Source organism: Emydura macquarii, unplaced genomic scaffold, assembly GCF_026122565.2.
Source record: "Emydura macquarii macquarii isolate MOO-44397 ecotype Brisbane River unplaced genomic scaffold, CSIRO-AGI_Emac_v2 contig_1263, whole genome shotgun sequence".
Lineage (NCBI taxonomy): Eukaryota > Metazoa > Chordata > Testudines > Chelidae > Emydura > Emydura macquarii.
Window position 1 is genome coordinate 6,277,379 of NW_027131400.1, and position 27,906 is coordinate 6,305,284.

The 27,906-nt window shown below is 38.7% G+C and overlaps 1 long non-coding RNA gene across 1 annotated transcript; it reads left to right on the forward strand.

Annotated features, from left to right (window-relative positions):
- Positions 1-1,401: 1,401 nt before the first annotated feature.
- LOC137154673 (uncharacterized) lies at positions 1,402-26,745 on the forward strand. Its single transcript, XR_010920274.1, has 3 exons — positions 1,402-1,502; positions 24,777-24,864; positions 26,186-26,745. It is a non-coding gene; the product is annotated as an uncharacterized lncRNA (long non-coding RNA).
- Positions 26,746-27,906: the final 1,161 nt, after the last annotated feature.

The window sequence follows — 27,906 nt, forward strand, 5'->3', positions numbered from 1 at the left end:
GGTCATTTCTTTGTAGATAGTGTGTATTTAAAAAAAAATTTAGCAGGTGAAGTGCCTAGATGTAATGAAAATTATAGTGGTTTTACCTATATATATTTACAGAGAGTGCAGCAATGATATCTTAATTAAAAAGATATGCAGGTACTCTAGAAGAGAGCTTAGTTCTTTAAGCTAACTGCTGCCAAGTAATAATGGTCCTGTATAGGTGTCAGGAACCTAGAACAAATTTGTAGCGGCTTTAAACTCCATATAGTGGGAGTAATTTCGCTTGGGGGCTAACGCTACCATTTGACTCAATTATTCTCGAATGGGCAATTTGTAATTCCTAGAGGCAAAACAAACTTAGTAAGATTCAGAGGGCTTCATCACCAGAACGATTTCCCAGGGCATGAAATATGTTTCATTTAAATCTTAAACCTTGTTCACAACCAAGCAAAATCTGTACCAAGACTTCCTCATTCTGATTCCTCAGACTTTCCTTTCAGTGAGTTTTAAGTATTTACCAGTAAAAGCTAAATTTTCAACTTATTTTTGCATCATATTATCAAGGAAGGTCTTAACTCTCTTCCTCTGAGGCTCTCTGCCCTTCCCCTGAACTGAGCTTATTTATTATGTGTCACGGAGGCTTCCAGGTGGCTGAGGAGGGCGTATCTGCTACTCAGCTTCCCGAGTTCATCAGTAATCTCCTTGGGGAGTCCATGGGAACCAGGAAGCTGAGTAGCAGATACCGCCTCCTCAGCTGCCCAGGAACCTGCATGGTGCTGATACAAGAGATTTTTAAGATGTTCAGCACTAGAGACAGCATTTGATTATACAGCTGGAAAATGCAGGCAGAGAGGAGCAAAACTAAAGCAGATAAAATCTTAGCCAATCAGAGGAATAAAAGTAATGATACAATTATAATGATTAGCCATGAATAGTTATTTTTAGGATTCGGGTTTCTGATAACTAGTAATTAGTGATAGTTTAGATTAAATTGTAAGTAGACATCAAAGAGGTGGCTGATGTCATCGGGTAGAGAGGGAATAGAAAGCAAAATGGAGGCATTGAAAAGCTGAAGAATAGTAAGAAGGCAGGATGGGGTGAGATGAAGTTCACTCCTGATTTCTGAAGCCAGGAATCAGCATATGAGAGGGTGGAACTGGGTGGAGTCAGGTTTGAAGTAAACAAGTGATCTAATCCCTTAGTTGATTGGTTAAAAATGATATCACTACATAGGTGGAGCCGGGGGAGGTCTGACCTTGATTAACATAGTGAGCCACTGATTGGCTCAAGATGATCTCATCCCTTGATGAGGAGGAGGGGTCGAGTGACATTGAGAAAGCAACCAATCAGCAAGGATCTCTGAAGGTCAGCAAAACTGTATATAAGGCAGAGAGCTGGGTGATCATGAGGGAGAAAGGAGATCTGGATCTCCTAAGCTTTAGCAGAAGCAGCTTCTAACACTAAACTAGACAGAACAGAAGGACCATAGACAAAGCAGAGGGAAAGATACAGGAGGAGTGAGTAGGACCTTTCCTAAATAGTAAGGAATGTATGGGAATGATTGTAAATAAAGCTGGATGCCTGCAGCTTGAGTGATTGCCCCACCCATTCTATGACTGCCTGATCAACACTCATAGAATGTTAGATAGCTTATGTAGTAGTAGTAGTGTTAAGAATATTATTGTAATGTCACCGTAGGTGTGTATTACCTGCCCCATTGTAATAAAGTCTGAAAATTGCAGTGTGCTATGGATTTACACATAATGAAATCCTGCATAGGTATGTTATATGCTGTTACTTTGTATGTACGTTATACCATGCTGCAATTAAGTATTCATGACATTGTAGCTTATGCTAAAGGAATACCATATGGTATTGTGAATACTGTATTGCAATTTTAGAATTCTTATGCTGTATAGTCATAGTGTTCTGTACCATACTAAGTGCTTTTTTCTGTTTTACTGTATTAACTTTCAATTTAAAATCTAACTATTATAATTAGTAATTAATAGAGACATTTGTTTTTGAAGCATTTGCTGTTTGAGTGTCAGTCCTTTGAGTGGAGGGCTGTATCCGTGTCCTCTCAAGGGTAAACCAAGACAGGCAGGCTAGGGAGTTTCTCAGTGATTGTAAGCGAGAACCCCTAGTAAACCCTTGTAAACTCTCTAGAGCGGACCACAGTAATTACTGGCTTATAGAAATAAGGCTGGGAATGGTATTGTTAATATAGTGCTCCGCAAGTCAGCATGAGTATGGTATAAAGTAATAGCAGGCCTGGGAATTTTCTGGTAACTGCGCATAATAAATAAGTAAAAACTTCCAGCAGAAGCCCCTCAATTATCCCTTTCTAAGGGAACCATTGTTCTGTTCTGGGGCTCAGAATTGCTGTGAGGGGAGGGTGAATGAAGGACAGGGCGGGGCTACTCCTCACTGCCTATTAAGGTTGTCCAATGCATCCCATTATAAGACCCTGTTTTCTGAAGTTTATAACTTTACCAGACTTTAACTGGTTGGGCTGAAATTTCATGTGCCAGGTGCTTGCCTCAGGTTTTTTGTTTTGTTTTGTTTGGGAGGGGGGAACTTCACCCAAAATGGATCTGTTTCCAAGAGTGAGGCAGGGGGAGAGTAATACATTTTAAAAAAATGCTGGTGACCTTTTCTTTTAGAAGCTCTAACAACCTCCACGCTTTAGAGCAGAGACTCTAAATTTGGCTGTGTGGAGCGTTTTTGCGGTCACCATGAAAATCTACCCAAATTTGGCCAAGCTAGAAGTATTTTAAAAATTGCAGTTAGCAGATGCTCAGTGGAGACTTGCTAGAGCTTTGCAGTTTAATTCCCCAAAGATACTGCTCATGCAGAGCAATGCTTCAGCTCAGGGGTGAGTAAGTCATTCCGTACAATTGCAGCTCCTAACTGCTGTGGGCTGTTCAAAATCTGGGCACCTGAATGGACAGTGCTCTCTGTGATTCCCTCCATTCCTCTTGGTGCCAAGGGAGCATGGAAGGAGGAAGCCATCAGGGGACAAGAGCTGGACTGAGGCCGGGGAGGGCAAATCAAGCATCTTTCTCTTCCATGCTGCTTGGGCTCATTGGTAGGATGGGGGGCTATTGAGAGCATAGGTGAGACAGGCTTCGTGCTCTCAGTTTTGGTGTATGGACCCAGACACACCACAGCTGGGAGCAGTAATTATAGGGAAAGTCCTACGCAGCCCACTCTAGCCCTGGGCTTGATTATAAAATGTGCTGTTATTGAGTTTAAAAGCTGGGATGAAGAGCCTGCTTTGCCTTTTTCTTATTCTTAAATGCCCAGACTTTGCCTCACTGTGAACCACACTGGCAACCTAATTATCCTAATCACCATATTCTTATTTAATAGAGTGAAAGTGGGCTACACTGACCAGTTAATGATTATGGTGGCCGTGAGTCAGATTCAGTATTGCCATCCCCAAGTGGTTCAGGTTGTTGCTTTTTTAAGCCAGAAAAGTTTATTCTTTATTTGCCTTCCAGTTTCGATGTATTGGATTGATGTTTTCAAGATTTTCTTTACAACCAGGAGAGCTAGATGCTTCCTTTCTTTAAAAATAAAGAAAGCAAGCTGAGATTCTTATGACTCCAGGAGCAGAGGCTTTAAGAAAAACACTAAATATCATGATGCTTGTAACTTATTATTGGAAGTTGACAATAGCACAAACTGTGGCGCTCGATGGGCTGCACTTTGTGATATTAACGAATAACTAAACAGACTTCATCTAATTCAGATCCTTATGTAGTAATCTGTGATCACTATTTTTAAAATGTTATGGAAGTAAGGACAAAGTTGTATCCACTTATTCTTTTACTAGATTTCATTAGAATTCTAACAGGGTTTTAAATAATACCTTTTCCAAGCAGATCAAATATCACATTTGTGGTCCCCTTACTCAAGAACTTTCTACTCACCTCAAAGCCAGTGTTTATAAAGTTTAATGACCATTCAGAGGAGCCACTTTCATAGAAAAGCTGCAAGAACTTGTCTTTAGATTTATTCCTACTGGAAAGAAGATTCCACTTCACTACAATATACTGTTTGTTCTTTATTTTCTAAAGAAATAAAAATCAATTCTAATAATCACTTACATAATCCTATATAGCATGGTAACTTGTTTTTGGTCTAGTTTATCATAGTTCACATTTTACAAGACAATTTACAGTCTGGATGATACAGTGATATATGTAAAAATTTAAAGACACAAAGATTAACATGTCCTCCATGCACTGGAAGTGGGTTTATCGTCTGTTTCCTTGTGTCTGTAACTGCTCCCTAATTGGTATCCATCTCAAGTTTTTAAGCTCTCAAAATTCCTGTCACCTGTGGCCCCATCAAGGGCTGCAGGCCCATGTCCAGTTTTGACAACTTCAGGCTCATTAGTGTTGAGAGGGAAAAATTCCTGTTCCTTCTATAAATATCTCTTATGAGTCATGAATGGGAATGTAGTCATTCTAGTGCCTCCCAAGTGGCACTGATTTTTATTTTTTTCCCAGATGATACTGAGGAATTTGACTCCAAAGATTTGACCTATTCTAAAGAGTGAGTCCATTTGCTCCGATTGTCTGTAAAAGAGGAGGGTTAAAATAAATAAATAGGTGGGGCCTTTCTGCGTCTTCATTGTTAAGAAATTTCATTTAAAAACCTTTTCCTTACACCTTTTCTTGAAGATTCTCTTTTTATATGTTTCAACTTATTGTGCTATTTAAAAATAAGAATGGTATGAGAGTTGGTATAGGGATTTCCTCGGGGAGAAAGGGGAATAAAAGGGATTCAATCTTTCTACTCCACTGTTTGCGATAAGGAGAGAATGAGGGCATTTGAGACTGCATTTTTAAATGACTAGATCAGGAAGTGGCCTAATGATATGGCCACCTCCTGAAGACAGTTTGCAAATGTTTCAATTATTCACCTTATTTACTATGAATATCAACTATGGTTGGGTAAAATTTTTCTGCTGAAAGATGTTTGCATTTTTTGATGACAAAGTTTAAAAAACAAACCCCAAAATGTCAATTTTTTGATTTACAGCCACTTTTGAATTAGACTTGAATTTTATTTTAGAGGTTTTAAAACTTAGAAAAAAGTTTGAGATCATACATTTAGTTTCATTTTTATTTCAGTGGGGCAACAAACGAAAATCAGTTATTCGCATAGGAAATGAGTGTTCTTAATTTTGCTTTTTAAATTATGCAGACATCTTCTTGATCCAGCTATTCTACTTGTTCTCCCTATTGGTACTGTCTCTAGTCTCAGTCTCTTTTTCTTTTCACACAATTGTCTGGGGGAATCCTTCAATGGTTTATGTCCTTGTTTGAGATTTAAATTAAGATCTAGGAGTGTTTAGGGTTTTTGTTTTTTTCTTCATGCATGTTCACATCTATTTGAAATTTTAGAAAATAGTGGGTGAGGGTACATGAGGAGAAATTTGAAGTGTCTCTTCTGAAATATGAAGATTTTTCATTGCTGATACACAGAATCCTTTATTTTGAAAGCTGTCTCACTAGAACCTTGGCTAAGTCTAAAGCATGTGGCAAAAAGCGGGCTACCGATCCAGAAACTGCTGGATCTCAGAAGATCTGATTCTTCTTTACACTTACATTTACACCTGTTTTAAGGCCTCTTTAGACTATCAGAATGGTAGAAAGGGTTATAGTGTAAATAAGAATTCTGACTGGAAAGCTTTGTGCAACTGTATTAATCACCTTGAACTATTACAATGATCTAGTAATAGGCAGTTTAGGAATGCAGTTTAGTTGCTTCATGTCTAACGTCTGTTATGTTGCTGAGTGAGTGACTTGTACTAAATATGTAGCAACTGAACATTAGCATTCAGAGGAGTGATGCATTTTTATGATCTTTCTTTTTAAATAGTGAATGTACTTAATGGTCTGGGAGGCTAAAATTATTCACAGACCAGGTGCAACTTAGGCAGCAACCATTTTTCTCCTACTGTCCCACCATGATGTCTCAACCTTATATCTAGGATGACAGGGTAATTGTCTTCCTTGACACATCTTCTCCAATGTTCTGCAAATGTTTGGTGGTCACAATTTGAGATGAACATTTATGTATGATGGTTAAGGTGACCAGATGTTCCAATTTTATACGGACAGTCCTGATATTTGGGGCTATGTCTTATATTGGCATCTATTACCTTCCACCCCATCCTGATTTTTCACACTTGCCCTATGATCACTTAGCTATGGCAAAGAGCAGACAATAAGGCCCTGATCCAGCAACACACCGAAGCAGGTGCTTAACTTTAAGCATGTGAGTAATTCTGTTGAAGTCAATGGAACTATTCATGTGCTTACATGCACTGCTGGATTGGAACCTAAACCCCTAAATTTGCCTAAAACTAAAAGAACATTGCAAGATTGGTCACAAATTTAGGGCCAGATTATGAATTTCTTCCTCACTAATTGGAGTAGTTACTCAATTAAGCAATCCCATTTAAAGTCAATGTGGTTACTTGTGGCTTTTATAGAGGAAAGTACTTAGGCATGCACTTAAGTCCCATTTGACTTCAATAGAACTACATAGTTAAGTACCTTTATGTGCCAGGGATGTTTTCCTCATTTGGGGACTGTTTAAGTGCTCACCAATGGGAATAAGTTTTTCAAGCTAGCTATTAGCATTTTATTGTGATTGTAAAGTCCTGGGTTTATCCCCTCCAGATTGATCAGGACACAGCAACAGCTAGAGACCATACCAAAGAACCCTTTCCTAACTGAGCTTACTATGTGCTGGGAAAAGACTTTGGGAGTTTAATCGGTGATTTGTGAATACTCATATAGGACAGACATGATCAATAAAGTTAAGTCACATACTTTGCTCCCATTATCTGATATCTGTGCCTTGATTTAATGAGTTCCCATTAACTGGGGACATAACTATAAATTCTAAGTCTTCGATGGAATCTGGAGGAGAATGCACCCTATTCTCTTAAGGAATAATGAAAGAAAGCTGCATATCTTCGGCTCTTTCGTGTCCTGCAACACTGTCATTTAGAGGAAACAAATTAAACTCTTCAGAAGCACCTGTGATTCATTCATGCAGGCAAGAGAAATGGAATAAAGTTCTGAAGGGGTAACATAACTAAATTCAGGTTAGGATATAAATTTGCTCACTGAGATTATCCCTGAAGGGGAAGAGGCTGACATCCCCACTACACTTTTACTGTGTTTATCAAAAATATAGACGTGATGCAATTTACATTTTCTTCAACCCAACCTACCCCTACTTCTCCTCCACCTAAGCCAGCCTGCCTCCTTGTTATACACCCATTCCCTTCATTGAGAATGACTTTATTTCATGGAGATATTCATCTCTGCTATAGTGTCCACATAGCAGAATTAAAGGAAATAAGGAAAATGTTGGTTTTAATATGACCGTCCTTAATTCTGCCACCTAATGGAGACTAATAGAATTTATAAAATAGTTTCTTGGAATGTTTACATCTAGATAAACGGTACAAGGAGAAAAGGGGCGAAAGCACCTTACAAAACTGCTTCCAAATATAGATATACAAAAATTAATCTAGTTGAAAAAGAGTTAGCTAACTAAAAAGGATTGATTTGGACATGATAGAGCCTGCCTTTTCTAAGAACAAACTGAAGTTGACACCTTAATCAGAAAAAAGCAGTCCTTTGATAGCAGGTACATGTGTATGAGGGCAACATATTGCTTTCATTAAAATTGGGGTGGGAGGGAAATACATTAATTATCTCTTGCCCCACATATCAAGGGTGTTTTAAGAGGGAACCTTAATTGGGTCTCATAACTAAAGCTAGACATGAAGGGAGGGATTCTCTCCTCCATTGTGCCTCTTTCCACTGTTGCAACCAGGAGTGTTCTCCCAGTGCAGGTCCTGTGCAAGGATACCTATATTGCCCTCTGAGGTCCCCACTACAGGTCCAGTTGTAAGGAGTATGTGGGGATAAGAAGCAGGGCCCCAACACACAGGCATCTGGTAAAAGGCTGCTGTGGTTTTCCTAAATTACTCCAGGGTGCTTCACCAGCTTCTTCAGCAGCCCAGAATCAGAAGGACACAAAGCCATCTGAATTGCTTAAAGGCACACTACAGAATATCAATCAGTGTGTGTCTGGGGTAGATTTTTATATAGCAGGAATAAAAAACATACAAGGTACCCCAAATCCTAGCTGGAACATAATAAGTGGAGATATGTGGAGTATACCGCAACATGGAGGGGGAGAGAGCAGATGGGAGTGAGAGAGAGAAAGTATATGTTTTATTCAAATAGTTAGTGCTTGTACTCAAAATAGACTTTATACTTGTGGACCAGAAACATATCTGAAAGGTGTATGACGTTGGGGTTGATAATACTATTGCAGATCATACTATTATGTGAGCTATTCTGAAATGGAAGAGGAAAATGTAGAAAAACCTTGGATATGCTAGCCTTAGGCTCTATAATAGGGTATGTCTACAGTGCAGCACTAATTCGAATTAGAAAGAACTGCAGACTGTCCACACTACAGTGTTTGTGCTGGTTTCTTGCGTCCACACTGGCCAGCCTTAATTCGAATTAGAAAGCAGTGCAATGTGGGAAGCTATCCCACAGTGCAACTAACCATAGAGGCTGTTGTGACGAGTGTTATCATCCCAGGATGCAGCGCTGTTTCCCCCACCCTCTTCCCCCACCCCCAAACAAACAGGAAAAGGATTTTCATGCTGTTTTTTTTACTCCCCTGATCGCCATTGCTGCAGGCACATGGAGCCAGCTGAACTATGCTCTCATTTTTACCATGAGAAATACATCGCAACTTATCCTGGATTACTTTAGAACTGTATGCTGTTTGCCTTTTATGCTCCCCCTATCACCCCCTGTATATTGCTTGCCTTTGATTTTGATTCTACAGGTGTCTGTAGAATGTAAGATAAATAACAACGGAGTCAGTTAGTATATTAATACAGTGATAGAAATGTTTCCATTTCACTGATGGAAAGCATGATATAATGTATCCAGATATAGCACTGTGAACAAATTCTTAAGAAAGTATCCATTTTCATGATTGGCCACTGAAACAATGTAGCAAATAATTTCCTCTCTGCTGGCATTTAAAACGCATTCACCACAGGGGGGGGGGTGAAATCTTTCAAAGGGACAAACTTTAAAGGGCTAAACTTTCAAAGGGCTTGTTGTGTGTGGGGGGTGGGGGTGGGGTGGGGTGATTGCAGCTTGGATTTTAAACCCATTCACCACAGGAAATGAAGATTTAAATCTTCCTGGGGCTGCTTTGGGAGAAGGTGCTGAAATGGGACATCACGGGATACAGTCTGGAGGCCAATTAATTCGAATTAAGTCCCATTGTGTCCACACTCACACTAATGTGAATTAACTGGTGTGCTTCAGGCGCTAATCCACTTGCAGAGGTGGTTTTATTAATTCGATTTTAAAGGCTCCTTAATTTGAATTAACAATGTGCAAGTGTAGACGCAGGAGTAATTAATTCGAATTAAGGGACTTTAATTCAAATTAAGCCACCAGGGTAGACCAGGCCTGAGGATAGTTACTAAAATATTTGACTACATAAAACTGAATGATATAGCAGGCAGCAATGATTGTACCCTATGGAAAGTGGTCAAAGGAGTAATTTGAGGGAGGCTGTCTGGTAACTTAAGTCTCCTTTTTAAAAAAAAAAAAAAATGCTTCTCTTTAAAAAGCACAAAATTCAAAAAGAAAAAATTCCCCCCAAAAAACAAAGTTTGAAACCTCTTCATAAGACTGTATGGAATCAAAAGCAATACAAAGCGCTTATCAAGGAAGGACTTAATAAGCTATTGAGTTACATAGCAGCATGATAAAAGAAAATTAGCTAAAATGCCTTTTATAAAAAGGACAACAAAGCTGATAAAATATTGGCTTATCTCCTTAGGAGAGCTCATATGAAAGCAACTTGTCAAATAACAACTGAAAAGGGGTATGATAAAGGATCTTAGATTTATTAAATCTGCTTTTCAGGATTTCTGTACCTATTATGTCATATCGCATCCCAATGTAGCATGAATACAATATTTTTAAAAGTGAAACTGCCATTTATATCAGAAGATGCAATTATACTAGAAGAGCCAATATCTCAAATGGAGACTGAAAAATCTACTTTTTTAAAAAAATTTTGGAAGAACTAATTTCCTTTGCTGAAACTTTTTAAAAGGGTAGTCTCCTGGACAGCATGCAGAAAGCTGCCATCACATTGTTATACAAGGAAATCAAACCTATACATTAGAACTGGTCAAAAACATTGCAATGGAAGAGTTTTCCACTGGAAAATGCAGGGTTGTTTGTTCTATTTTTTTAAATCAAAACTTTTTTGCAGGAGCATGTTGATTTTTTTAGAACATTTTCAATAGGGAAAAAGTCAGAATAATTTAGCATTTAGACTTTTCTATTAATTGTTAGCACAATATATTTTATATTCCTATATTTCAGTGTTAGCAGAATGAAATATGATGATTCTAAATTTAAGTTTTTTGGGACTGATGCAGAAAGTTTCATTCTTTTTTCCTCTTACTTGGAATGAAAACAAATTTTAGAAATATCACTTTCCTGCAGAGTGGAAATTCTTGTTTTTCACCAGCTCTGTTACACATGATTGTGGTTCCTAGTAACCAATTTCTCTTTAAATATAGATATTAAATTCATGCTAAAATATAAGCAGCAAGAATGGAAACTAACCAAACAAACAACCTTTATTCTTGGAGGGCAATATTCAGATAATCTATTACCTACAATTAATTGAATCTCCGTTGGCCTGGTTAAAGAAACAGAAACATGTCTTGTTGCCTTGATGTGTAGAAGTTCTTTGACCTGGTCGAGTGGCTATTTTTAATGCACTATTTTAAACTCTGTCTTAATCCCTAATTTAGAAAACAAGTAACATCCCATGTTCTTAACCCCATATAGTATTCTGGACTTGGAATTAGGAGAACTGAGTTCATTTTGTGGCTAACCAATACATTTGGACAAATCATTTAATTTATCATTAAATGGAATAATAATTTCCTACGTCATGGGAGTTTTGTGAGGATATAATGCATTAATGCTTTTAGGGAGCTTATATACTATAGTGTTGAGGACCACTTAAGTATCCAGCAAGATAAATACAGAAAAAGAATAGTACATTGTCACTATTTCTGTTTGTAGCAATAGACCCACTACTTTGAAAAATTAGTCGGTATAGATATCTTTCTAAAATACATGCTCTACTTCAAGCATAAGTACTGGGCTTGATGCAGAAATTACTCAGTGAGATTTTATGGCGTATGTTACTTGGGTCAGACTAGATGATCCCAGTACTCCCTTCTGGCCTTAAAAATCTACTAATTTTACACAATCCAAAATTGAAACCAAAGAACAAAAAATAGGTTTGTAAATAGACGATATAGCTAGCACGGCTCTTATCCTCATTACCCCCAGTTCTCCAGGTGCTATTGTAATTAGCTTTAGTGAAGTGTCAGGTTATAAAATAGATAATAATATAGATAGTTCTGGTTTAAGAAATAAAAGCACATAGATGCTCAAAGTTTCATGCAATTTCTCATGGGGCCTCTACCAAAAAAAAAAAAGAAGTGTATGTAATGGAATACATTTATTGCCCAGATGCTTTGTTGTATTCAGGGGCTGCTGGGCATAGCCAGAGAATGGGAGAGTGGAAAAAAGGGGCACAATGGAACTTGTTAAGTTTCTCTCATTGTGGAGCCAGTTCTATGCAAGTTCAGGCATGGTGTAGCTTGGAACAGTCTTGGGGCTCCTCTATGCTGTGCCTTTTGTCTAAAGTCTCCAAAGACCATTTGCCTTGCCCCACTCCACTCTTTGCCACATGAGGATTACTGGAGGGAGGAAAGGGGGAAGATGGCTGTGACAGATTTAGCTCCCCACACACACATGCACCAGGAATATGCATGGCAGCAGTGACAGCTGGTTTGACACCCTTTTGTGTCATCACAGGGTAAGTGGGCCACAGCATTGTAGAGAAGCTGGCCCTGTAAGATTATCTTTCTCCTCCTGCAACAATTAAAAAAGCATGCTAGAGCCTAGAATAAACTCCAGTCATTGGCCATCTGCCCACTTAAGTAGACTTGTGAACTGGCTGACTTATGTTTGTCTTTTGCTATATGCTTTCATAGTTGTTAGGGGTTTTTTTTGTTTGTTTGTTTTAGAAATGAGGAGACCACTGCAAATGGTCTCAAAACCTGTGGGTTTTTTAAAATCCACAATTTAAATATAGTAATACCCTGAAAAGGAAGCCACTGGACTCCTGAACTTGGAGTTATATTATTGGGCAGTGAACTTATTGGATTCATAATGAAAAAGTTTCCATAGGCCAAGAGTAAGGAATGTGTGCCAGGTGTGGAATTTTGAAAAGCACTCTGTTGGCCTAATTCTGCTTCCATAGAAGTCAATGAGAATTGTACCATTCCATCAACATTTCTTTCTTGTGACAACAGAAAGGATACAGCCTTCTATTAATAAAGAAAAAGGGAATGACCTGTACAGTAACTACAATTACTCAATTACTGAATTTAAAATTCTTTCTTCAAAGTGTTTCAGATCATGGAGAAAGCAGCTTGGTAGAAAGTGGCTCAAAATAGTACAATAATCTGTTAGAGAATGAAGAATATACTACACTGAATAATTTAAGAAATAGGAAAGAACTTCATATTTCTTTTCCCTCCCCACCCCCATTTTTTCTGTGATTAAAACTATGTAACTTTTAAAATACCTTGTTTGGGAGTAATTTTATTTCTGGACACTCAAGGAAAGTGATTACTGATAGAATATATTAAATCTTACATAGTTTGAATAAAAATTTCAAAATAAGTTAAAGAACAAACAGAAAGCTTTTGACTTTCAAATAGAGTAAGAATGGGAAGAATTTATGTACACTAGGAGCATTATCACTGAATGCAACTGGATGGAAACACAAAGGAAATTGTAAATTGCTTTAAGAGCTTTCTTAAATGTTTTTGTCAAAACATTTTTATGGAAAAATGGCTCTTCAACTGAAAATGTTTGTCAAAAAAAGAATTTTTACCAAAAAAATAGCCCCAAAACTTGGGGGGGGAAATGGTTTTCAAAACCCCAAAAACGTGGTTTCTTCCTACACATACCTACTGTTTCTCTGTCTGTCTCCCTTCTCCAATGGAAAAAGGACAAAAAGAAAAAAGTTTTGTTTAATAAAAAACAAACAAAAAATGACACATTTGTCCTTTCCATTTCAAATTTTAATGGAAAATATATTTATAGCTTTTCCCAACCAGATTTAATGGCTTCTATTATACACCAGGAAGGCTATTGTGCACAGAATTATTGCCATAGAAGCAGTGCTGGAAAAATTGTAATGGGGAAAAGAACTTAGAAAATATCATTGTTTCCCAAAAATACAGAATTATTGATAAACAAATATAAATGTTACCATACATATTACTGGAATGAGAAATATAAAGTTCTCCCCACAGAGAGTCATATTTGAAGTACCGAATACTGAGACTGCCGAAGCAAAAACACCAACGCTTATGAAAATGTTATTTCTAGCACAGAAATATACTATTGTAAGAACCTGGAAGTTTTAGGTAAAGAACCTTGCTGATGAAATTCTTTGTAGATGTACTGGGGACACAGATTTACACTAGTTGAGGAGGATTTGGCCCACAGTCTCAGCCTCTGAAAGAATTAATTCAGAGGAAAGACCCAACACAAGCTCCATGCACCACATAAGCCTTTAAAATAGGTTTCTGGGACTGAAGTCATGCATAGGCTTTCTGCACAAGGATGAATTTAACCCAGAATGACAAGCTGTGCAGTGGATGGCATGTGATGGAAATGGACTCTCAGATTTATTCTCTTCAAAAGAAATAAAATAATCTTAAAACTAAGAACTTCTTTTGTAAATTATGGGGCCAATACTCCTCAAATTGTGCAGAAGTAGAGAGACAGGAAAAATGGACTGGTGAACACATTAAACCGAAATTGGACTAGTGTTAATTCTGTGTTCTGAAAAGAATAAAAACTTGCAAGTGTCAGTGGAATAGAGTGGAGAATTCTTCTTTGGCTGCATATTTCAGAATGCACAATAGCAATACAAGGCATTATGATGTGGCTTGTAAGTTTATTTAATAAGCATCTGCTTCTTTTTTTAAAAAAACTTCAGCTCAGTTCTCCAAATATGGAGTAGGGCAGATATAACCAGAGTAAAATGGAAAGTCAAGGTTTAAAGTTCAAATAGAGTATACCAGGAAAAAAGTTGGATGGGGGGAGCCATTGTTATGGAAGATGTCTACTGGAAAGCTATTTTGCATCACTTAACTTCCATACTATATGATGATGATTTCATGATTTTAATCTGAGTTTAATTTCCTGGAACCAAATCAAATTTTGATCCAGTTCTTGCTCTCTCAGAAATTGATAGCAATGGTTTTATTGAGGTCAGAGGTCCAAGGTCACATCCATTAAAGTAAGACAACTATCCATTTTAGAAAAAGCTTATTACTTAAATTCTATTTCTATTGAGTAGCTTAAATAATTTAATATATAATTATGTGCCTGTTATAGAGGGTAGTCTGAAACACCTATACAATGGATATATTCTCTATTAAACTTTACAGGCTTTTTAAGAATAATTTTTGTAGAACCCTATTGGTTTCATTCTGATAAAATTCTGTAGGGCTACTTCATAAGGGAAGAATACCTATCCTTTGGAGAGGATGTAATCAGACCAAGTACAACAGCAGATGACTTGAGTAATGTGTGGTTTAAGTATCTCATAAAATAAAAAAATCCTAGGTCTCGGTATGTAGCTAGGAAGAATTCTGTATTATACTGATGACTCTAACCTCCTTCATATTTGGTCTCATGTCTCGTATGCCTCTAATCTTCTGCATACCTGATAACTGTCTTACAGTTTATCCCAGTAGACATTATTAGTGTAGTATTGTTTATATTCCTGTTTCATAAAATATATTAAAGTGTGAAAAATATCAACTTAGTAGCAGAAAGGGGGAGGAAATACATTTGCTTGTTTTTTATGCCTCAGACGTGAAGTATTTATAAAAGTATATGTTGATAAATATTTAATGGAAAAATTCAGGATAGTGATAATACTACTTGGAAAACAATTTTAGTATAGAAAGTTTATGGAGTGGTTAAACTAGGTATGTTCAGCTGAAAATCACCATCTTTAGCCTTACTATTTATATTTACTAAGAATGTATTTCATCCTGGTGGAAAGGACCAGCAAAAGGCCTATGCGCTACTTAGGCCTCAAAATAGGAATGAATTTCTGTAAGTATTAAGGTGGGAAAAGAGGAATGTCAGATATTGTTTTTAAAAGATGTATAGACAATAGAACATCTAATCAGTTTCCAGTGACTGAAACTAAATATAATCTACATTAAACCTATCCAGACAACTTTCAGAATTCTGACTTTGAGTTAACTTCGCTTGGATTGAAGATTCCTTTTAACATTCCTGAAACTTCTTGTATATTGAAGATCAGCATATTGAAGAAAGTAAGAACAATAGATGTGCTAAATGAGGGGTGGCCAACCGGTCAGAGACAAAGAGCCGCAAGAGCCACATTTACCTTTTTAAGTTTCCCCTCGTCTCTTACCTTCCCCCGAAAAGCTTGTCAATTTCAAAGAGCAAAGAGCCACGAGCCTCGTTTGTATGACCGAAGAGCCGCATGCGGCTCGTGAGCCGCGGGTTGGCCACCCCTGTGCTAAATGAACTCATTTAAATATAATACTTTGAGGTGAAGTATAAAAGAAGGGAGTAGTGATATTAGCCAATAAGTCTAAAGGTGACTGGTATGTGAAACAAGAAAAATATAAAAATTTAATAAATGACTAACATCAAATTCTGCAAACACATGTTTAAACCTACTACTGTGAGAAGTTCCATTGATTTCACTGGGACTACTCTTGGTAGCAAAGTTAAGGACTTACATGTATGCAGGATTGGGGCCTAAATGTTTTCCCCTTCCTCATAAACTTCAAGTTTTCTTATCCACTACAAAGCACTCCTTAACTCTGTGCTGTTGACACCACTTCCTTCCCTTTCCTTTTCAATAACCTCCATCTCACCAAAGTTGCTTCCAGCTCTGTTTCTCTTTAACCTATTGCTGATGCCATGTTGTTGTCCTTCATGCTGCTCCATAAGTCTGGAATCACATCTCAGTGAATATTCACCAAGTTTCATCCCACTCATCTCTCTCAAATCTCACTAAGCACACTTATTCCATGTCATATGTCCATATCTTATTCCATGTCCATGTTTATTCCATGTCCATATCTGACTGAGAGATTATAGGGTTGTTCAAAAATGCATAATATTATATCAGTAAGTTGCACTTAAAATGTGCATGTCAGAGCTGTGTGACCTTATGACTCAAACCTTTGTCCTTCATCACCCCCTCCTCACTTATTTATTTCTCGTTTGTTGCATCATGCCTAAAATCAGATTGTAAGCTACTTGGGGAAGGAACCATGTTAGTGGTGTAAAGTGCCTAGCATGCCTTTGGGCAGTGTATAAATAATACTAAGCCTTCTTACATTGATTCTGAAATATATAATGTTTTATTGACCATATGCTACTTAAGGTTTCTTCAAATTTGTATTGCACCTGCATATTTCTTTAGGGATCCATGCCCTGCACTGCGCAGCCTCCTTGAGGGCTCCAGGCAGCACCTCAGGAGACACATGGAGCCGGTGTGTGTGGCACCGGATGTGGTTCTTGTCAGTGGAGGTGGCTGCGGCGTTCAGTCATCAGGGAACTCTTCTGGGCAGTTCCGCCGCAACTACCGAGCCAGGGCACAGGGAGCCTGGGACTCTGCAGGCAGCCAGTGAGTTCCCAAGCCACCTTCTCTGGGTCAGGCTCCTGCTGAAGGTCCGCAGAAGGCAGGGACGAAGATGGTTTTGTCAGAGCAGCCACCCACAAGTGCTGATGACTGCATACTGAGGCCCCCAAAAAATTGTGTTGTGAGAACTCCTTACACTAGACAATGTCCTCCTTGCTTAAAGAGTGCCAGTACAGGTGTGGAAGAGGGGTACAGAGATCTTTCTAGAAGATATGACGGAATTGCCAAATATTTTTCCATCTTTACCTACTAGCCAAAATCCCAACGCAGTGAGCTACCTTCCTATTTTATCACTTACAATATAGAGTTTTCTGCTAAACTCTACCAACCAGAGTTCAATAAAAAAACCAGCAACATTAGATTTACTTGGGTCTATTCATACCCGAATAACATCAGTGTACTTTTGTTAGTTACTATACAGCGGAGGAAAAGCCAAAAGCTTGTCTTGTACTTTTTCTTTTTTTAATATCAATGTTCTCTAAAATGTGATCCCAGTGAGAGGGCTTTAATAAAGCAGGCACAGTTTAATACATTTCAGTAGGAAATTCATACACACTTTCAGACTCCTCATTAATGCTGTCTATCCTTTCCTTCTGAAATAGGGCACTCTGCACACAGGTGTCAAAAAGATCCTTACTGAGTCCAGAGATTGGCACTGAAAAGGATGTATATCTTTCATTGATAATCTGTTGACCTGTCATCAACTTGTCTCCATTATCCAAACTGCCAAAATAAGGTATCACTTATTCGATTGCTTAAAGTCTAAATGCTAAAAATTTGCTTGGCTTCTCTTCCTACTCCCAGGAGGAGTATATGAGATGGAAAAGTGCATATTAAGTCTCTGTATGTAAAAATATCACTTATAGGCATATTTAGTACAAAGACTGTTTCTTTGCCAAAGGGTTTGTCTTAGTGTTTGTAGTTGCATGTTAGATGTGCAGCTAACTGAACACCAAAGAATTCGATCTCATTCTGGTTTGCCCTCTTTAATGTCATTCTGTAGAGGCATTAATAAATAATAAATCTCCCCAGGTACAGTAAATTTTAAATCTACCATTCCATATAATGTTATCCCCTGGATATCTCTTGTACTTCATTATTTTCTGAGTTTAGTCCATTTCAATTTTTTGTGAAAGAACAAGAATCTTAATCTTGTAAAAGAGAATATCCAGCCTGCAATACCAAAACTTAGCACTTTTCATCCTTAATTCTGGTAAAGGATGAATTCCGTCTTTAATTAATTAATCCTTCAGGCACCTCAGTTTGAAGGGAAACAGTAGTGGTAACATTTTCAAAAGCAACTAAGTGATTTAGAATCCTATAACATTTTTTCTAAAAGGGATTTGGGAACAACTTGTTAATGGTATTTAGGCACCTAAAGATGAAGATTGGTGTCTACTGGGATTATCAAAAGCACCTAAATAGGTTAGGGTCTAACTCCCATAGGTGCCTAAGCTGTTTAGGTATTTTAGAACATCATGCTAGGTGCCATCTGCATCTTCAGGTGCCTAAATGCCATTGAAAATCTGGTCCTTGAGTACTTATCAGCCTAAATCTCAATGCCTTTCAGTGAGATTTAAGATGCAAAATGCCAAAGTTCCTTTTGAAAATAGGACTTAGTAGCCTAAATTACTTAGGAGCTTTTGAAAATTTTCATCTAGATCTAAGTGGAAGGTATGATTGTCACTTTCCTGGAAAGTTTTTGTCTTGCAGTATTAAATAACTTCTTTGTTTTGAACTTTTAGTTAATTTACACTGAAAAAGGTTAATAAATTAAATATTAAAATTTAAACAAAACATATGTAGAAATTACTGTAAGAAAATTGTTTCTATTGACCTGATCCAGTTTTTCTAGATTATCAGTTCATGAAAATTCACATACTGGACTTTTCATCCAGATTCAAGACAAAACTTTGAAATCTCAAACTTTGGAAAACCCATTTCTAGCCCAGATCTACTGAAATCCTGAGCAATACTTTGACTCAGGATGATTTATCATCTCTTTGCAGAGGGTGCAGGTTTATTACATTCCTCCACTGGGCACCGTTGTGTAAATTTACCACCAAAAAACAGTCTAAATCCCAAATGTCATAAAGAAAACAACTTCATTAGGAAAAAACCCAAAAGGTAATTATCAAATCTAAAGAAAGCCCTCTTAGTATCTACAAAAAGAAAAATTATATAGGCACAATGCAAATGTATAGGTACACTTTTCCCAGTTGAGAAAAGATAGGTATCTTACTTTCTACTCTCCCTCATGTTGACTTTAACTTTGGAACCTGTTCATCACTGACCCCTGTGTAGGTCAGACAGACCTTATCCACTCTCTGAACTGTTTTTGCCCACCCCTTCTCTCTCTTTCTTTGTTCTTATACCAGCAAGTTTTGAAAGTAAAGGTTGTGATCTCTTATTGTGTAAGGAGTGAATGAATTCCTCCTTAGCATTCAACATCCCCACCATAGTATTTGTGCAGTAGGTGCTGCAATGATGATTTATATTATCTTCATCTTCTTTATCTTGTCCTACTCTTCAGGTTGGCAGCTCCTGTTCTTCATGTCCAAGCATTCTTGTCAAGTGTGTCTTCCAAGCTGACACTGATCTTCTTCATGTCCTCCTTCAGCATCTTACACCACTTATTTGAAGATCTTCCTCATAGTCTTTGTCTTGCACCTACTAGCTCTTCTACTCTCTAGCCAACATATCCCACATCTCATGGCCTCATGTGATCCAGCCATCTCGGTCTATCCTCCCTCAGTACTTCTGTGATGGGGGCTACCTGCATCATCGCTCATACCGTTTCCCCAAGTAGCATATCAGTCCTCCTCTGCCTGAGCGCTTTCATTTCAGCAGTGTGAAGCTGCTGCTGTTCTCTCTTCCTCATTGGCCCAGCATTCCGACCTGTACATAGCAGCTGCCCTAATCATGATCTTATACACTTTTACTCTTTTAGTTTACTTGGCATAGTCTTATCACACAGAATTTCTGTCAACTTCTTCCATTTACACCAATCGCTCTTCATGCAGCCTTTAACATTTGCATCCACATTCCCACATGGCTCAGTGCTGAACCAAGGAATCTAAACTGTTGCACAGACTTTAACTCTGTACCATCTGGTTTTACTGGCTTCTTGTTGCCCCTTCTATGAACCATTGCATGATGGATTATATGATTGTGATGGAATGCACTCCTGTATTCATACTCTGTATTGTAATAGTTTTCATACAAAATATGCCTTGTAAGGTATCATTTGAAAACTAATAACTTGCTGGTCAATATCATGATAAAGTGTATGTAGCAACATTATATGTAAAGTTATGAACAGAAGCTGAAATCATGACTGAAGTACGTTTACCAGAGAAGTGGGTAAACCAGTTTCTCAAAGACAAAGGTCAAGTTGACGCCCCAGCCAATATTGTCAAAACTATTAGGCCACAACTTATCAAGTGGCAATTCTTTGGGAAAGGGAGCAGGAACAAACAGATCTGATTTTAGCAAAGAACAGTATGTAACCTCTCCTCTCCCCACTCCTCCCCAACTAGTGTCAATGTCTCCTTGCCCCCAGCTCGTACAAACTTTATCTAGAGATCACTCTAAAGGAAATGCATTTCAAAGGGTGCCTGAACTATAAAACTGAGGGACAAAAACACCCACGTTCTCACACTATCCATCTCTCTCTTTTTCACTTAAGATAAAAGAAACAGCCGATGGACTTTGGATGCACATCTCGACCTGAAACTTGATCAGCAATGATACTATGAACCCGTAATAAGAACTTCACCTTAAACCAAGTCTAGTTTTAGTTTAGAAAGCCTTTAACCTTTTTTTTTTTTTTCTTGTAACCATTTCTGACTTTAATTCCTTATTACTTGTACTCACTTAAAACCTATCTCTTTCCAGTAAATGAATGTTTTTTATTCTTTAATCAAAATTAATATAATGCATGAACTGTGTGGGTAACTGCATTTAGAATCATAGAATATCAGAGTTGGAAGGGACCTCAGGAGGTCATCTAGTCCAACCCCCTGCTCAAAGCAGGACTAACCTCAGCTATATCATCCCAGCCAGGGCTTTGTCAAGCCTCAGCTTAAAAACCTCTAAAGATGGAGATTCCACCACCTCCCTAGGTAACCCATTCCAGTGCTTCACCACCCTTCTAGTGAAAAACTTTTTCCTAATGTCTAACCTAGACCTCCCCAACTGCAACTTGAGACCATTGCTCCTTGTTATGTCATCTGCCACCACCGAGAACAGCGTAGCCCCATCCTCCCTGGAACCCCCTTTCAGGTAGTAAAAGGCTGCTATCAAATACCCCCTCGTTCTTCTCTTTTGCAGACTAAACAAGCCCAGTTCCCTCAGCCTCTCCTCATAAGTCCTGTGCTCCAGCCCCTAATCATTTTTGTTGCCCTCCGCTGACTCTCTCCAACTTGTCCACATCATTTCTGTAGTGGGGGGCCCAAAACTGGACACAATACTCTAAATGCCGAATAGAGGGGAATAATCACTTCCCGCGATCTACTGGCAATGCTCCTCCTAATGCAGCCCAGTATGCTATTAGCCTTCTTGACAACCAGGGCACACTGCTGACTCATATCCAGCTTTTTATCCACTGTTACCCCCAGGTCCTTTTCTGCAGAGCTGCTGCCTAGCTCGTCGGTCCCCAGTCTATAGCTGTGCATGGGATTCTTCCTTCGTAAGTGGAGGACTCTGCACTTTTCTTTGTTGAACTTCATTAGATTTCTTTTGGCCCAATCCTCCAGTTTGTTTAGGTCCTTCTGTATCCTATCCCTACCTTGCAGGGTATCTACCACTCCCCCCAGCTTAGTGTCATCCGCAAACTTGCTGAGGGTGCAATCTACCCCATCTTCCAGATCATTAATGAAGACGTTAAACAAAACCAGCCCCAGGACCGACCCCTGGGGCACTCTGCTTGTGACCGGTTGCCAGCTAGTTGTTGATATATTGTTCCCTTATAGGGACAACAGACCTTTGATATCTGAACTGTCCAGGAGAGGGCTGGACAGTGCAGTACAGCATACCCATTTTGGTGGTGGTGGAGGAAATCCAGGACTGGGAGTATATTGTGGTCACTCTGCATGTGGTAACCAAAGCTGGTAGAAACCAGTGTGTGACTGGAGTGTGCTGGCAGACTGCAGATAACCACACACTTAGAGGGTGACTTGCATGCTGGAAGGCTGTTTGTGAATGGCCCAGATGGCAGTTAGAGCAGCAAGGCTTTGTAAGGCACCCCAGGTTGCAGCGCAGGGGTGGTACAGCCGCTCATTGGTCCGGATTGCACCCCAAAATGTCATAATGATACACCATCTAGATTAGAAGCATCTGAGAATAGTGTGGCTCCCAATATTTATTGCCTGTTACAGTTTCAGTCAGTGTTGCATGGCATCTTGTTTCCACAAGTAGCTCTAGTGTCATTATTCTCCTGTTCCTTCCCAAGTTAACTGCAAACATTTCTTTGAACTCCTTGAAATGAGAACTAATTGTGCATATGTTTGCTTAGCTTAGCCTTGATCAGGTTAAAGTGTGTTTGCATAGTGGTAGTCTTCTTCCACTGAAGGGTCTCTGGATTTCTGTGCTTCATTGTGAAGCAAAAAGTCAGGGTTCTTTCCAGTTGTACGCTTACAATTGCAGCAACGATACCTTCTGAACTCTATATTCCTCATTGTTTCATTAAAGTTCATAGATAATGCCCCATTGTGGTGAATGGAACAGGTTCTTCCCACTTTGCTAAGTATTCTAATTCTATTCAGTGGCAGATTCTGCAAGAGAGAAGTGCAATGATTTACCTTGACATTATCTTCAATATAAAGATTAGGAACTTGATTATTCTCAGTTGGGAAATGTCTCTATCCCCCCACAAAAGCATTAAGGCCCAATTTTTTTTTAAAGCTGTATAGGCATTGTTGCACTCAGCATTGCAACACCTACCTGATTTAGGAAACTAAATCTCATATTTTCAAAAAGGATTTAGGTACTTGAGTCTAAATGCCATGGGCCGAAGATACCACCACAACATAAATGTTAATTCTGTGGTTCCCTCTGAATTTCTATATGGAAGCTCAGTCTTTGGTCATCTTTGATCTTTCTCAGGTTTATTGTTTGTTTGGGATTTTTTTGTAACGTTTAATGGTAAAAAGTTTCAACTTTACCAACGACAAGTAGATGGTTTCTCCACTTGTGCTCTTACAAAATGAGAGAGAAAAAAACAATTTGTTTTTATGTTCCAAAGTTTCATACATTTAAAAAACGTTGAGTCACAGTGGTGTATAATCTGAAAAGATATTACAGTATCCCCTAATATTTGCCATACTATACATTTCACAGAGGAAAAACTAATTTAAATGTGAATTCTCTTTGCAGGAAATGAATATATTATAATCTTTTACCCCAAATGTGCTTAAGTATATGCAGTACATATAGTACTACTAGAATGCAGTCATCTCTGGCGTGGCAGAACAGTAACTATTAAGCATACCACAAAACATAGGTTGAAGGGAAAGGTTTGACCAAGAAATGGGGGGGGGCACTATCCTATTTTTATACTAATGTACTTAATGTTTAGGGAAAGCCAACAGGGCTGCTTTTTTAATGTCTCATTGGAAAGCCACTACACACAGTAAACGTCATGGAATTCTATCTACTTCAGAAGGATGAGGTATTCTGCTGGTTTGCTGCTCTTGAATACAATAATGCCTGATTAGCTGAACTTTGATCTGGCTTTTCACAAATCTTGAAATTACCTCTTGTGATAAAATATATGCATCTGTCCATTGAGAGTAACTGATATGAGACCAATTTGAAACGTTCAGAGTCGCTCCAGTTACAGCCATAAATAGTGAATAATGATTTTTCCCTTTTTTCCTTATTTGTAAATCCTGGTTATTGCCTTTGCTAATGATGCATCTATCCTCTTTACTATCCACTGGATGTGTGAGTAAACACACCAGTGATTTGTACAATAAATTTATTTCTAATCCCATATCAAGAAGCCAGCCAGGTAAATTATTACAGAATGTGTCCAGTCCTCCAATTACAGACAGTTCTTAATCTTTTTCATACCGTAATCTTCAGATGTGTGCCAGAACCTTACCCACTGGATCTCATTATGCTTCCACGTACCGTGCTTCTCCATCCTTGTGAGTTTTACCCTTTGACATTTCTCCTCTGTTCCTCTCCCACCATGAACCATAAACAAAAATATGACTTTCATGCTATTATAAAACTGCAGTTCCTACATACTCTAAGTGGGTACGTATGTCCAAACAACTATACACGTGTGTCTAGGTAAATATTTACATTTAGTAGTACTTTAAAGATGTTATGATCACATCTTGAAAGTAGCCCCATTACTGTGTATTTGTAAGACTTGTCCTGTCCTCCCTTAGCCCTGCCCCATTGTCCAGATTTTAGGCCGCAATCCTGTATTGGATCTACTTGCATGGATAGCAGTAGCCATGCAGCATTGTACTGAAGTTGACTGCACTCTGCATGAGTTCAGGGCTCTGTGCTAATGGATCCAGATGGAGAATCAGGGCCTTAGATGGTGAGCTTTTTGAGACCAGAGCCACGTCTTTCTTTATGTGCCTGGATGACACCTAACACACTTTTTTAGGTTGCTCAGTGAATAAATAACGAATACTATGTTCTGTTTTACTGGAGAGGTGAAATTCAAACCCTTTCATATCCTGAATGAGCAACTGGCATTTCATTTCATTTTTTTCTTGAGAAATGTCAAAAACATTCTATATTTCTAAGGCTTTTATTCTTGGAGGGAAATATTATTCAGGTGAATAGGGATACAGTACATGATTCACCCTAGTTCACTGCTCACTTTATTGAAAAGCTAAAGCATATCTTTTTTTATTTTTAAGGAACTCCTTTTATTGGTTAAAGTTATAAGACATAGCACGTGTGCCTGTTCTTCTTTTGGATGAATCAGACCGAGAGAAGCAACTTAAGGTATGTCTTCACTCTGGTTCTGAGGTGTAGCACATGTAGATATGCCCTAGCGAACTTAGGTACTGGAGAAGTGAAACCGTGGCAGCACAGGCTAGCTACCAGATAATTCCTCAGTAGTTCCAAGCAGGCTTGTTCAGCCTGCGCTGAAGGATGTGCTGCTGCAACTTTACTGCTCCAGTACCTGAGCTAGCTAGATTAAAGTTGTGTGTACACTAACTGCAATCACACTCCATGACTGCAGTGCAGACGTACCCTCAGAGTTAAGAACTAACCAAAGGCCAGCAAGTTCAATGGTAGAAGCTGTTCTATTTGTGGAACTGTATAAACTTTATTATTTATGGACTCCCAGGTGCACTGGGAAAAGTTTTTGGCTCACTTTTAGCTGTGCTGAATAATCTTGGCACTGTAGTCTGTATATCCATAGAGCTATTTATGGACAAAGGTTTGAATGGCTTTTTTTTTTTTTTTTTTTTTTTTTTTTTTTAAAGACAGTGAGTAATTTATTGAATGAAATAATCTAGAGGATTTTAGGACAAAGTTAAGAGTGCCTTTAGTCCCAAGGTGACTGAGTAGAAAAAACTTGCTGATAGACTTCCAAGAATAAGAGATTTTAAAATGTCCAGCAGCTATTATCTCTTGGCTATGCATAGGAACTTGAATGTTTTCTAATGAATATAGAAATGCAGTGGGTTAGATTCACAAGAGAGCTTTACTTTTATTCTAGTGCTCGCGCGCTCTCCCTCTGGCATTCATAGGCCCATACAATTTTTAAATTAAGATTTCTGAAGTTATTTCTGGCTGGTGATGTCACACTCTGCCTTTTTTAATAAAATGAGCTACTGTATCTGGTCTTTCCTAAGGCTGCTTATGATTTTCTGTTGTGTTTGGGCTTATCACCAAACAAGATGGATACACTGCAGCTCTAAGTTGATGCAGTGTTTTTGTCACTTTTGGTTGTGTAATAGTACTGTCCATGATACATTACATAGGCTTGCTTGTCTTTTAAAAAGGTTATAAACTCCTAACTAGTTTTGCAAACCCCCAAAATGTACTGAGAGAAATTCATTCCTACTGGTTATGAATACTACTTTCATGTCCATTGTTTATTTAACACGTTTGAATTTGATTATTCCATGTAAGAGAACAAATGTATTATTCATTCACTGAGCACCCAAAAGTGTGCTGGGGGCCATCCAATACTCTAAAGCTCTTAATGTCTATAGGAATATTTTTTCCAGTTTGATGACTTAACCTTCAAAATATTTCTTCCCAGAATGAGTGCACATTGTTAATTTTAATTTAGTCAATATTTTTACTGCAGTAACACCTAGAAGCCAACCAGATCAGAGAGCTGGACTTGGCCTCATCTGTGACTAACTAGCTACATCCCAAGTGACAGATGTGAGGCCAGGTGATAGAACCAGATTACCTACAGACTTACATAAAAGGCCAACAAAGACCTCCAGGTGATCCCAGGTCAGGAGAAAAATCAGTTCCTGCTGCCTGGCACCTATCTGTTTTGTTTTATGATGCACTGTTTTGGTTGGTTGTGTGGATGGGTGGGTTGGTTGTTTTTTGAGAAACAAATCAATCCCTAAAGAATGAGACTAAAATTTTGTTGCTGTTTGTGAGTTTTATTTGATTTTGTCTCATATATAATATGGCTTACAGGCCCGATTATGCTAACTATTGTACAAATATATACAGTCTCTGTCCCAAAGAGCTTATCTTAACAGAAAAGACATTAAGATACAGACAATTCTATATCATATCAGTGAGGTCTTATTTGTTCTCGTCTGCATTTCCAGGATTTATTAATAAGACCTGTCATCTTACTATCTGGAGTTCTGTAAATTCTAACTAATAAAGTATGCAGATTTATTTTTAGCCTTAAATTAAAAGTTTCATTATTATGTTTTACATATTTTAACCAGATCTTGAACGTTCATCTTATGTTCAAGCCTCTTCGGTGATATTAGCAGTTGTTGCTTCATTCTCAGATATTGTCTAAAAACTCTCTAACATGTGAAGTGTTTGTGAGAATGGTTGAAATGGGTTTTTCCTCCAAACATACATGGTGGCATAATCTCTTATTCTTCATCATTTTTAAATGTACTTTCAGTGGGAGGAAGGATGGCCTTGTGCTTAAAGCACAGGTCTGGGAGTCGTGATCTATGTTCAAGTCCCAACTCCGTGCCAGACTTCCTCTGTGCAAGTCACTTCATTTCTCTATGCCTCAATTGCTCACCTATAAAATAGGGATGATACTTCTTCCTTTTTCCCACGCTTTGTTTTGACTATTGTGAGATAGTGAGGGCAGAGGGCAGTAGGAGAGTGCAGGAAGGGAGGTATGTGAACCCAAGAATGCTCAGGGCTCTATTCCCTGCAGATTAACTAGGTGCCATTAGGGGGCAATTAGGGGCAGCTGGGGCCAGTGAAGGACCAGCCAGGAGCCTCATAAAAGCCCTCCGCCCCAAACAGTCAGGGCACAAGCAGGAGGAGTGTGCTGTGCTGTGCTGCGCATCGGAGTGACGTGGATCGGATTGAAGTGAAGGGGAGTGATGAGCTGACTTACAGTGGAGGAGCAGAACGGAGTGCAGAGGCCGGTGGACAAACGGAGGTATCCGGCTCAAGGAGCCAGAAGGAGGGGGAAAAGTAGCCCAGGGGAAGACAGTGCAGCTGGGAACACGGTGCCAGCAGCACATAGCTGCCTCTCCTAGGGCCCCTGGGCTGGGACCCGGAGGAGCGGGTGGGCCCGGGTCCCTACCCTCCTCCTTAGGGAAGACGGGGTGACTGGACACGTCTGGCCCACTAGAGACAGTACAAGCGTGGGACCCACCAGAGGGGAGCTGACGGCTGCCACACTATGTAGAGTAGAGTAGAGACCATCTCTTACAATGTGTTTGGATAGCATCGAGGAAGTTGAGTTCCGATCTTAGTTGGGTCAGTATCACCTCTAGGTGATACTACAATAAAATTAAATAACGAGACATAATCTGCACTCTTCAAAGTCAATGGAGAGGCATGTCTGGAGGCAGAAAG